Raw genomic sequence first — 13,152 nt, 5'->3', positions numbered from 1 at the left:
AGCACTTCTGTAGACTTTTTTTTTATTTTTTTATTATTTATTTATTTTTCTGAGACAGAGTCTTACTCTGTTGCCCAGGTTGGATGGCAGTGGCACAATCTTGGCTTACCCTAACCTCGGCCTCCCGGGTTCAAGTGATTCTCATGCCTCAGCTTCCCGAGTAGCTGGGATTACAGGCGCCCACCATCGCACCCAGATAATTTTTGTATTTTTATTAGAGATGGGGTTTCACCATGTTGGCCAGGCTGGTTTCAAACTCCTGACCTCAAGTTATCTGCCCGCCTCAGCCTCCCAAAGTGTTGGGATTACAAGCATCAGCCACTACACCTGGCCTTTTGTAGACTTTAAATGCAAGATAAAAATGGAGAACACGGCCGGGCGCGGTGGCTCACGCCTGTCATCCCAGCACTTTGGGAGGCCGAGGCAGGAGGATCACGAGGTCAGGAGATCAAGACCATCCTGGCTAACATAGTGAAACCCCGTCTCTACTAAAAATACAAAAAAAATTAGCTGGGCATGGTGGCGGGCGCCTGTAGTCTCAGCTATTTGGGAGGCTGAGGCAGGAGAATGGCGTGAACCTGCGAGGCAGAGCTTCCAGTGAGCCGAGATAACATGCCACTGCCCTCCAGCCTGGGCAACAGAGCGAGATTCTGCCTCAAAAAAAAAAAAAGGAGAACACATGCCTTACTACAGTTAGGAAGTTATAAGATCTGCAGGTTTTGATTTTGATATAACAAATTCCTTATCGTGTTTGTTTCAGGCATCTCTTCCAAATTTTTTCCTTTTTAGAAAAATTAAATGAAAATTTTCAAGCTATAATAAAAGATATTTTTTACTAGTTTCATACTCTCTCCTCTTCTTTCCTCCAGTTGTCTGTCTCTAGTTCTGTTGCTTTGTCTTGATATACTTAATAATACCAACAGAAATGAAAAATCTAATAGTTTGTTTTAGAACATAAATAATTTTACAGTTTAATCTTTCATGAATTATTATGGTTTACTTTTAGTAATTCATTAACAGGGAGTATCTATCAAAAGTTTTATAGCCTAGTTTTGTAATGTAGCTTTTGAAAATGGAAAAGATAATTTATTCTTCTACTTAGGTTATTCCCTAATCTGCAGAGATACGTTGCCTATAATATTAAACATCAATAGACCATCTAAATATAATGTTTTAACTAATATTGTATAATTATACAGTAAAAACGTTTTACAATACAGAAATTTTAAAATGAATAGCAAGCTATTATTAAAGTTTTTAGTTTAATTGTGAAAAACTAGAGAGTGCCTGTTTCTATAGTCATGCATTAGTTGCTGAATTTAAAAGCTTTGTAAAGGACTCTCCTAGGAACAAGAGGTCAGAGATGCCTTAGAGCTGATCTCATCCAATCATCTTGTTTATAGATAAGAAAAGTTTCACAGTGCGTAAAAGTGAACAAGCGTTTTTATTTCCTAATGCCAGAACTCAGTTTAGAACCCAGTCTCCAGACTGTTCATAAATGTTTCAATAGACTTACAGCTTGGATATACTTTTGTTCATTACAATAAATCTAGAGTACCATATGATTGTTTTACTTAATCTATAAAGATAAAATTTAAATTTAAAAAATCTCAAACCTTTTGGAGGGGCATTGTCATTTTGTCCTTGTTTGAAGATGTCCTTTGCTCTTGCAGGCAGGAAGGAATTTATTTGCCACAGAAAATGATAATTCAATGAAAATAAAGTCTTACATTAAAAAAAGTCAAAGTCTCAAGTTTACAGATTATTTAAGCATCTTCCATTGTTTCTCATAAGGAGACTACTGAGAAGCAAGAAAACACTATGCCTTTTATGTTTCACTGTATCTGTAGAAAATAAATCATTGGAAAATGTATTAAAGTGCTTTCTTATATCCAGAATTTATTGTCCCACTAGATACCATTTGCTGAAAGTTAAACTGGCTTATTCATATGACAGACTTGTACTTTTTAAACATTTTACTGCTAAAAAGAAATTACTCTTGCGTGTATATTTATTCAGTGAATAGGTTGCCATTATCAAAAGAAATCAGACAAGTGTCTCTTTCCACGGTTAATTTCCATAAGGACCCTCCTAGTTCTGGTTATCCCCATTCGGGTCCAGGCATTTGAGAAATACTTGGTGAATTAACATGAGTCTGGAAACACATCAGAATTATGATTTTTTTTTTAAGCAAACCAGTAACTCTCTTTGGTAATGGATGGTACGTAAGTGTGTAGTGTGGTTCTTAGGCTAGGGGCCAGTAAGTGATAATTTGTAGCCCATCTTATATACCTGTGTATATATGTGAAGTTCCCAGTAAGTACTCCCGTTCCCCCAACGTTTATTATTTGCCCATTTGCATTATTTAGTACTTTGTATATTATTAGTTTTCTTGTACCAGAGTCTGACCTAATAAAAGTGCCTGATTCTTATCTGTATTAACTTTCCTTACATGAGTAATAATAGCTGTTATACCTCTTTATCCCTATGCTTTCCAAAGATAAAATTAGTTTGTGGCCGGGCACAGTGGTGCGGGCCTGTAGTTCCAGCTACTCTGGAGGCTGAGGAAGGAGGATCACTGGAAGCCAGAAGTTGGAGGCAGTAATGCACCCTGATCGCACCTGTGAATTTCCACGGCCCTCCAGCATGGGAAACACAATGAGGCTCCGTCTCTTAAAAAGAAAAGAGTTAGGGCCCAGTGCAGTGGCTCATGCCTGTAATCCCAGCACGTTGGGAGGCGGAAGTGGGCAGATTGCTTGAGCCTAGGAGTTCGAGAGCAAGACCCTGTCTCTATTAAAAAAAAAAAAAAAACAAAAATTAGGCAGGCATGGTGGTGCATGCCTGTGGTCCCAGCTACTTGTAAGGCTGAGGTGGAAGGATTGCTTGAGCCCAGGAGTTCGAGGCTGCAGTGAGCCGCGGCCACGCTACTGCTCTCCAGCCTGGTTGACAGAGTGATACCTTGTCTCAAAAAAAAAAAAAAAGAAGAGTTTTTAAAAGTTTGTGGTATGTGCTTTTAGGATAGGCTTATTCACTTTATTCCTTAGTGCTTTCTTAATGGTCTTAAATGGCTATGAAGTTAAAAGACTATATATTGCTTTAGTTAAACAAATGAGGTTTATGACAGGCAAAGTCAGACTTTTGTTGACCTCCGTTTAGTGTATTTATATAAGAAAGAGCTTATGACACATTTTTGATGTCATTGTTTTATGGCAATTGGAATATTTGTGAGGAAAATTTGTAGACAATGACAACTGTAGACTAGAGCGTTCCTTTAAACTCAAGGGAGTCTGGCATGGATCGTCAAACTGAAAATGTTCAGAAGCTGAATTCTGTTTCCTTAAAGCCTTAGACTCTTTCCTGAGAGTGATAAGAAATTATTTCTTTTATTAGAGATTTTAAACATAAGAGCATTACTTATTGATAAGAACATATCAACAAACATAAGAACATACTATCTTGTAGTATGTTTTTAACTGAAGGCAGGTTGAGAAGAGACATCTCTTCCTATAGTTCATTCACAAATTACTGAGTGTATATTATGTCGCAGGCACTGTTGTATGTGCTACGGATACTGCAGTGTGAAAAGCAGATATGTTCTTATATTTGTAAATTAAATGACAGGTCTTCCTGGCATAATGGTCTGTTCTGGTTTGGATATATGTAGGTAATTCTTCGTGGTAAGGAAATAGGATTGTTGCAAATGAACCAGTGTAATGCCTGTTGGCTTTTCAGTTGTCTGCTTTGTGCGTCTGGAAGACACCTGCCTGTACTCTTCAGTCATAAATAAGAAAATAGATCAGACTTTTTGATTCATGACTATCCATGGTGGCCCAGACATTACCTTTTATGACCAGACATTACTTTTAGTTGGACAGATTTTGAGGGTAACATAGTTAAGATTAAGAGCCCTGTGTAAATGACCTCAAAATGGATTTGAAATAGTGGGAGTAAATTGGAATTGCCCTGTCCTAGTTTTTTAGTTTTGCTTTCTTTGAGACCAGAGGTATTCTAATTGCAGTTATGTTTCACACCAGAGTGAGCCAGAGCCCCAGTCACTGGAGACACAATGAAGGTTCTTAGAATGTGAGCGGTCACATTCACAAATGACCTCACAGGACATATGGTGGTACAGAAGGAAGAGGATACTAGACTCTTACAAATCCAGACACCAGGAATCTGGTCTGTTTGACAACTCATCAGGTGTGTGCTCTTGAAAAAGACGCTCAGCATCTCTAGGTTACAGTGTCTTCAGGTGAAGAGACTAGATACCAGTTGTGTCAGCTCTCCTTTGGCTCTGATTCTGTGAAATACCACCCCTGCTGATAATCGAAACCGCTGAGGATCTCTGACAGTCTGATGTTTGTACTAATCATCTTTTCAGTAACATTAATGTCAATGGTAATTATTTTCATTAAGTTTTAATACTACTGTTTTTCTGGAAACAAGGAGAGCAGCATATTTCTACTTAAAAATTTGGTTCTTTATGTGATCTAGACCAAAATCTGAAAGTACTCCCTTTTAACCACATGCTTATTTAATTTGTGCTGTAATACTGAGGACATACCTTAATAGTGTCAAGAAAATAATTGAATCACCACTCAGTGGCAGCCTAATTTTCCATGCCAATTGAAGAAAGTATTTTCCTCTCACAAATTGGTTTGTAAGCATTAATTAATGTGGTGGGTTAATTATCCACATTTTTCTTAATATTTGCTCTGCCTGCAGTGTTTTGGTATCTTTGGAGCAACATGATGTCTGTTTATTGAAGCAGTTGTTGAAGAACTTTGTGTTGAAATATGCCTTTGCTGTCCTATAATTTTTTATTAATATGCTACCATACTAAATCTCATGTTTATCAGTTTATAATAGTTTCCTAGCACATTGGCAAAACAAGCTTTCCACACTTTTGTCTGCATTTAGAAGCATGTTTAAAGAGGTAGCAATAGTGTATTCCAGTAAAATAATAATTCTAAAACATACAATTTTATGTAAACATAACTATTAAATTACCTAGTATGTTTATGTAATATCAGTTTATTCATTGCTTATTTGTGCATTTTGCTGATGTCAAATGTGAAAATAAATATTTATCTTTCAATTTTCAGGAACAATGAGCCTAATATGTTGTTTAGCTTAGCAGGCTAATGTTAATGGGATGTGTTTGTGTTTAATTTCAAAATATTACCAAAGCATTATATTTGATAACTTTTTATTTTGCTGTAACTTCAAACTTATAGAAAACTTTCCAGAATAGTAAAAGTAACTCCCATAAACCCCTTACTTCCTTCCTTCATTTTGGTGACTAGTAACTCCAGGAAGCCCTTTAAGTTAGCCCACCAGTTGTTTCCTTTTCCCGCAATTTCTGTATCATTCTGTCCATCTGTCTGTCTTGTGTTTTTGTGAACCATTTGAAAGTGGGATGAGGCATCATTCCTTGACTCCTAAATACTTCAGTATGTAGTTATTAAGAATAAGGACATTCTCTTATCTTATAATACAGTTACCAAAATCAGGAAATAAAATATTGGTACCATACTGTCTAATCCAAAGTTGAAACAGACAAACATGAGGAGCCTTTCTTGATATGAATCACTGGGAAGGATCTGTGAAGTCCCTGTGAAAGATACATAACCCAAATCAAATCAACAGGGATGATCAGACAGAGCCAAATTGATAGGCATTCCATAAAATAACCTGTACTCTTTGAAAATGTCAAGGTCAAGAAAATACTAATTTTTGGTTCTCACATTGTCTGGTTTGGACAGTGGGCACTGCTTCAGTCTGGCTCTGTGGCCTTTTGACATACACTTCCTTACTGGTACAGCAGAATCTTTCAGGCTTACCTTGTCCTTGCCCTGCCTCAGCCCTGCATCAGCCATTTCTCCAAGGTCACTGGTTCCTTTAATTGAAAAATGGTATTTGGGAGTTAGATATGCTCATCGCTACTGTTGTATTATTGCTTCTAGCCTCTCTCAATGTACAAAGCTAGAAAATACACACTTGCACACACACATAAATCTACCAGTACACTTCTTTGTCACATACCATATTAAAAACTGAGTTCATATATCTGCCTTTATGAAGAGTCTCCTCAAATCTTTTGCTCAAAAAAAAAAGGGTTGCTTCCTTTGTTATCAGATTGCAAAAGTTCTTTATGTGTTGTTTGTATAAAGTCCTTTGTCATTTGTATCTATTGTGAATATTTCCTTCTAGGCAGTAGTTGCCTATTTATTTTCTCTTGATAAGCGGAAGATTTTAATTTGGATGAAGTCAGAAAATTTAGTATTTTTCATTGTACTTGTGTTTGTCATATTGAACACAAGTCTTTACCTACGCCCAGGTAATGGAGATAATCTCCTATGTTATCTTCTTTATAGTTTATAATTTTAGTTTTTATGTTTATGAGCCATTTTGAAATAATTTTTGTAAGTGATGTGAGGTTGCAGTTAACATTCCTTTTTTTTTCTATGTAGCTATCCAGTTTTTTCAACACCATTAAAATATTTTTCCCATTGAATTACTTTGGTGCCTTGTCAAAACTCATATAATCATATGTGCTTGTTTCTGGATTCTAGTCTATTTCATTTGTCCATTAGTTTATCCTAATGTCAACAACACTGTCTTGATTACTGTAGATTTGTAATCAGTCTTGAAGTCATGTACTGTGTTACAACTTTTTTCTTCCTCCTAAGATTGGTTTGGCTCTTGCTAGATCTTTGAATATCTTCTGGAATTTTAGAATGACCTTGACAATATCTCTATATAAGCTCGCATGAATTTATAATCAGTTTGGGGAGAATTGATACTTTAACAACATTGAGTCCTCTGATCCATGGTCATGATATAGATCTTCACTTATTTAGGTCTTTATTTTGTCTCTGCAGTATATTGTACTTTTTAATGTAGAAGTCTTGTACATTTCTTTTATTAAGTGTATTTTTAGGTATTTGGTTTTATAATGGCATTTTCAAAATTTAAAAAATTTTATTTTCTAATCATTTCCTACTAAAATATGTAAATAACTGATTTTTATATATTGACCATGAATACTAAGACTTTGCTAAATTCGGCTATTAGTGCTATTAGTTGCTTAGCAGATTTCTTAGGATTTTTTATATAAGCAATCATGTCATCTGCAAATAGATGTTTACTTCTTCCTTTGCCATCTTTCTGCTTTTTATTTCTTTAATTCGCCCTATTGCACTGCTAGAACTTCTAGAACAGTGTTGAATAGGCAAGGAAAGAGAGGTATCTTTTCTATGTTACTGTTCGAAAGGGGGGAAAGCATTCTGTATTTCACCATTAAGTAGGATGTTAGGTGATCCTCCCCACTCAAATAGTTCTTTATTAGATTGAGGAGATGCTCTGTAGTCTTAGTTTGTTGAGAGTTTTTAACCATGAATAGTTTTTAATCATGAGTTTTATCAAAGGCTTCTTTGACATCTATTTAGGGTAACATACGGTTTTTCCTTTATTTTTAATATGGTAATTCACAGTGATTGATGTTTGAAAAACTGGCCTTGCTTGGTTGGAATAAACCCTACTTGATCATGATGTATTCCTCTTTTGCTTTTTGAAATAATTCATATAGGCTTGATATTTCTTCTTCCTTAAATGTTTTACGGAATCCATCTGTGAAGGCATCTAGGTTTGTAGGAAAGTTTTGATAATGAATTTAATTTATTTAATCTTTATGAAGATATTGAGATTTTCTATTTCATCTTGTTTAGTTTGGGTAACTTGTCCTTCAAGGAATTCATTTCATCTAAGTTGTAAAATTTATCGGCATAAAGCTGTTCATTGTCTTTATTGCTATTTAAATGTCTTTAGTATCTATGGTTATTCCCTCTTTCATTACTGAAATTGATAATTTTTGTTTCATTTCTAGAGAGTTTTTTTGAAACATCAATTCATTAATTATTGGTGAAGAACTTTTGGCTTTAATTTTTTTCAAATTCTTTTTACTTATGTTATTGGTTTCCACTGTTTATTTTTTTCCTATTTCTGTCATTCTGCTTCCTTTTCCTGCCCTCCTTCCCCTTTACTTTGAGTTTATTTAGCCCTTATTTTTCTGGTTTTTTTTAAAAAGGTGGAAACATAGATTCTTAATTTTAAATATTTTTTCTCTAAGATTTTAAGTTACTGCTTTGGTGGCATTCCACAAATTTTGATATATGTTTCTTATCATTCATTTCAAAATATTTTGTTTCCCTCTTAATTTCTACTTTGAATGTTGGGTTATTTAGAAGTATATTAATTTCCAAATACCTGGATACTTTTCTGGATATTGTATTTCTATTGCTAACTTAATTCCTTGGTAATCTTTGGAATTTTGGTCTTTGGAATTGCCTGTGACTTATTTTGTGGCCCAGCATATGGTCTATCTTGGTGAACATTCCATGGGCACCTGAAAAGGAGTTTTATAAATGTCAGGTCAGGATGACCAACAGCGCTGTTCATATCTTCTATGTTTTTTGTTTGTTTTTTAATATCTAGTTATTAATATTGAAAGGGAATATTAAAACCTCAAACTGTGATTATGTATTTATTTCTCCCTATCAGTTTTTGTTTAATGGGTTTTAAAGCTCTTGTATTAAGTGTATACAGTTTTGATTGTTATGTCTTTCTGATGAATTTGTCCTTTCATCATTATAAACTCTCCTACCAAATTGCTTTGTGGTATCACTTCCCCTTCAGATTGAAGAACTTCTGTCAGCATTTCTTGTCATACAGATTTGTTTGCAATGAACTTTTTTTTTTTTTACTTGAAAAATGCCTTTTACAACTTTAATTTCGGACATTTTTTCTTCCAGTACTTTAAAGAACTATATATCTTTAGATAAATCTATTTCTATAACTATATTGATCTATAATCATGTTCACTGACTGTTTCTTCAAATATCTTCTACCTACTGTGCAGCCTAATCAGTGTATTTTTCATTTCAGATAGTATACCTTTCAGTTCTAGAATTTGCATTGCATTTCTTTTTAAAAAATAATTTTATAATTTTAATTCCTATAATTTTAATTAGAACAACCATCTGTTTATTCATTATGATTACATATATTTTAATAACATTTGTTATAGACTCTTTTAAGTTCTTATCTACTAATTCTTCTGTCTGGTTCATCTTGGGGTCCATTTCGGTTATCTGCTTATTTGCTTATAAAGATATAGGAAAAAATCCAAGTGTTTTTCCTACTTTCTATGTTCACACAGCCACTAACTCAGTACACACTCCTGATACCAGGTGTGTGTGAAGTTTTCCCCACACACCAAGCAAGCAGCTCTCCAGCGGACACCAGCTAGACGTCCTCTAATTCAGTTCAGTCCTGACATGAGCATGTCAGATCCCACAGCTTGAGAAGTGGGGATATAAAATTGATTAAAGATGTGTTTTCAAAGAAGAAACAAAATATCTAAAATTTAACACAGTGAATATTAACATTATGTAGTAGAAGTTTAATAGAAGGAGGGATCAGGGAGACTAAAATAACATTTGAGCATGACTTGAAATACTGGTAAAGATTTAATAAACTTGGAAATTTCTCTTTAGTGGAAAGAGGTTGAATTACATGAATACAAGCATGTGGCAGGTTCGTAAGAGGTGAATGGGCTCATGTGCGGAATGTCAGAGGAGAGGAGTGGTGGAGATGAAGTAGGCAATGTGGACGGACGGGTCTAGCTGTGACAGGCTTTGAACGGGATGTGGAGGAGGTTGTGGGCTGTGCAGACCACAAAACAGTGGATTTCATAGAAGATTATTTTAAAGGTAGGGATAATATTGATTAGCTCTATATTTTAGAGAACTAACTCTGGCATTTGCTGAGGGTGGATTGCAGTGGAGAGAAAATGGGGCAGAGTTACCAGTTATACGTCTGTTGCAGCATTGAGGGGAGAAGACGAAGGTCTGAAGTGGGAGAGCAACAGGAGGAAACAGTAGGATTGAGAGGAATAGTTGATTTTTGATTCAGACAAAAGATAATGATTATTTGATTCAGGGGGTGCCAGAGGGAAGGAGAGGAACTCAAGGTAACCTTGAGTTGTCTCATTGGGTTTATTGGATGAATGATAATGTTTTTCTGGACTTCCTTTTTGTTGTTTTGCCATTTTATTTGTATTAAATAAGTTACGTAGGCATGATTGATGAAGTCATGTTGGACTGAACCTAATCTGCAGCCCCGCCTCTCCACAGGAGGTTGGTTTGCTGGTGCTTTGCTCAAAACCCTAACCCTCTAATCCCATGGTCTTTCTGGAATGGCCAGTCCTGCTGTTGAGTCATCTTGGCCTATACTAGGGCGTGGTTTGAGAGGATCATGAATAACAAAGACACTACTATTGCCGGAAAACACCAAGGATTTAAGACTCGTTCCCAGAAACCAGGGACAGAGGTCAAATACTCTATTATACAACATACCCCAGACTCATTCCACTCTCTCCTGCCATCCACTGCAACATTTCCAGATTCTTCTAATCTGCCATTTCTTGGTGGTCCGTTTTAGACATTAGCTGTCAGCCTCCCATTATGTGAGATAAAAGATGGTCACTCCCTGGTTTACCTGTCTTGCCTGCCCCCAGACACACATCCGCCTTTTGTGCCTTATTTCAATTTTGTTTAAACCGGTGGTCAGTTACTACATTATTATGACTGTATAAGTCATGTGTCTTTGGACCTTTTTGAAAATTTCAAGAGCTTTTATTCTTGGATTCATTTATTTTCATGGCATCTAGTTCTTTTAGGGGTAAAAAATTTCTCTCGATATTAATTTGGTATCAAACTTTAGAATGATTTCAAAGTTTTTTTTTTCTGTACCTGCTGTTAGTAGTTTGGTAGGGCTGTTATAACAAAGTATACTAGACCGAGTGGCTTAAACAACATACATTTATTTTCTCACCCTTTTGGAAGCTAGAAGTCTTGAGATGAGGGAGTCAGTGGGGTTGGTTTCTTTTGAGGGCCGTGAGGAATGATCTGTTTTAGGCCTCTCTCCTTGGCTTGTAGACAGCGTCTTCTCCTGAGTCTTCATATGTCCTTCCCTCTGTGTGTGTCTCTGTCCAAATTCTTCCAGTAAGGACACCAGTCATACTGGATTAGGGCCCACCCATGTGACCTCGTTTCACCTTTATTACCTCTTTAAAGGCCCCCTTTCTGAATACAGCCACATTCTGGGGTACTGGGGCTAGGTTTAACATATGAAATTTGGCAGTGGCGGAGTGAGGTGGGTGGGCATAATTCAGGCCATACAACACCTGCAATATGTTTGTTCTGTCTTTTTTTCTTGTTTGTCTTTCTTCCATCTCTGTCTTACATATCTTTCCTCATTCCCTTTGGCTGTCCAATGTTGGGGGTCAGAAAACGATACCCTAAAATATGGTGCTTTGACATTCTGCGCTAAGGAAGCAGCCTCAAGCTCTCCCCGCACCCCTTCTGTCTCTCCCAAAGCACAGAATGAGGCCGTTTATCTGAAGTTCCCTTACCTACGGAGAAACTAGACCAACCAAAGAAGAACACATTTGCCTTCAATTTCCTCCCTGAAATTTTATTAATCAGAGAAGATTAAAACTCATATCATAGAAAAAGAGACTGAAAATCAAACACTACACCTGGAGCCCAGATGGGCTTTGTCCAAACTGTTGTCTGTTCTCAGGTCCCATTTAATTCTCAGAATTATTTATTAACTACCATCTGAGCATTGGGCCCATTCATTCCCCCTAAAAATTATTTACTACCCCTCCAAATGGCGACATTTCGCCTATCCTCCCTTTCCCTTTGAAGAAGGGTCTGTAAGCATCTGGACCTCACCGGTTTGTTGGGTAACCATGCTCCTGCGAGTCCATGCACATTAAAGAAATGTGTCTGCCCTTTGCTCCTGTTAACCAGCCTCATTCATCTCCAGCGACCCTTTAGAGGGCAGAGGGGAAGCTTTCACTCATGGCCTGTATGCCTCCCACATCTTAGAGTGAGACTATTAACCGCTGATTTGATTGAGTTTGTGTGTGGGCAGTTTACAGTGAGTGGCTGTACAGGTGATGGGCGGACAAGCGGCCCTTCCCTTTTCGCAGGGAAGACACTCAGGTGTCAGGATCTTTGGGTCTTATTTTCCTAGGACTCTTCAGTTTCTGCGGGGAATAATGCTTCAGTTGTGTGGACAGGGTGGGATTGGCAGGAGGGGCTTGCACACCTGCTCACAGTGGCAAGGGCAGGAGGGGCTTGCACACCTGCTCACAGTGGCAAGGGCAGGAGGGGCTTGCACACCTGCTCACAGTGGCAAGGGCGGGAGGGGCTTGCACACCTGCTCACAGTGGCAAGGGTGGGAGGGGCTTGCACACCTGCTCACAGTGGCAAGGGCGGGAGGGGCTTGCCCACCTGCTCACAGTGGCAAGGGCAGGAGAAGGGAGGCAGCCTGAGTCCCACGGCTTGCTGCACAGGTTTACCCCAAATCCCTGGTCAGCCTGCCCCCCAAGTTTCCCACACCTCTGCTGTGCTGGGGGTCTCTGAGTCCTGGTGCTCTTGCTTGGTTTCTTAAAAGACTAAACTTCTCTTCTCCAGACTGTGAAGGATGGAGGCAGGGGCCAGGGAATCTAACTTTTTAGTCCATAAAGATACAGGTCACCAGCAAGTCTCACTGTTCTGCTCTGAGCCTCACCCCACCTTCTGGGGCATCTGAAGCCCTGAGCACTTGAGTTCTCAGGGGTTTATTAGTAAAATTTTATTATTTTTATTATTATTTGAGATAGAGTCTCACTCTGTCACCCAGGCTAGAGTGCAGTGGCGCAATCTCGGCTCACTGCAACCTCCGCCTCCTGGGTTCAAGCTGTTCTCTTGCCTCAGCCTCCTGAGTAGCTGGGATTACAGGCGTGCACCACCACGTCCGGCTAATTTTTGTATTTTTAGTAAAGACAGGGTTTCACCACATTGGTCAGGCTGGTCTCAAACTCCTGACTCGTGATCCGCCCGCCTCGGCCTCCCACAGTGCTGGGATTACAGGCATGAGCCACCGCACCCGGCAAACTTTTATTATTTATTGCTTGCCTCCTGTATGCCAGGTACTGGGCTTTCCAAGGATTATCCTGTATGTTCTTTACAATAACCTTATGAAATGTTTTCTGTTTCTAGCTCCACTTTACATACAAGAAGAGGGAGATTTAGAACA

General features: G+C 37.8%; 1 protein-coding gene across 8 annotated transcripts in view; it reads left to right on the top strand.

The window, feature by feature from the left end:
• The window catches only part of EXOC2 (exocyst complex component 2), a 204,800-nt gene that overhangs the window by 41,512 nt on the left and 150,136 nt on the right, over positions 1 to 13,152 (top strand). Inside the window, exon 2 of one of the 8 annotated variants that reach the window (XM_063605111.1) lies at positions 4,035 to 4,200. The exons of 6 other annotated variants lie outside the window; for them this stretch is intronic. The gene's annotated coding sequence lies outside the window, so the exon portion shown is untranslated. Of the gene's footprint in view, positions 1 to 4,034; positions 4,399 to 13,152 lie in introns of all 8 variants that reach the window. One more of the 8 variants, XM_063605110.1, reaches the window with a different exon arrangement.

The sequence above is a fragment of the Pan paniscus genome, chromosome 5 (genome assembly GCF_029289425.2).
Source record: "Pan paniscus chromosome 5, NHGRI_mPanPan1-v2.0_pri, whole genome shotgun sequence".
In the NCBI taxonomy this organism is placed as follows: domain Eukaryota; kingdom Metazoa; phylum Chordata; class Mammalia; order Primates; family Hominidae; genus Pan; species Pan paniscus.
Note: the sequence above shows the minus strand (reverse complement) of the source record. Positions and strands in the feature narration are given on the sequence as shown.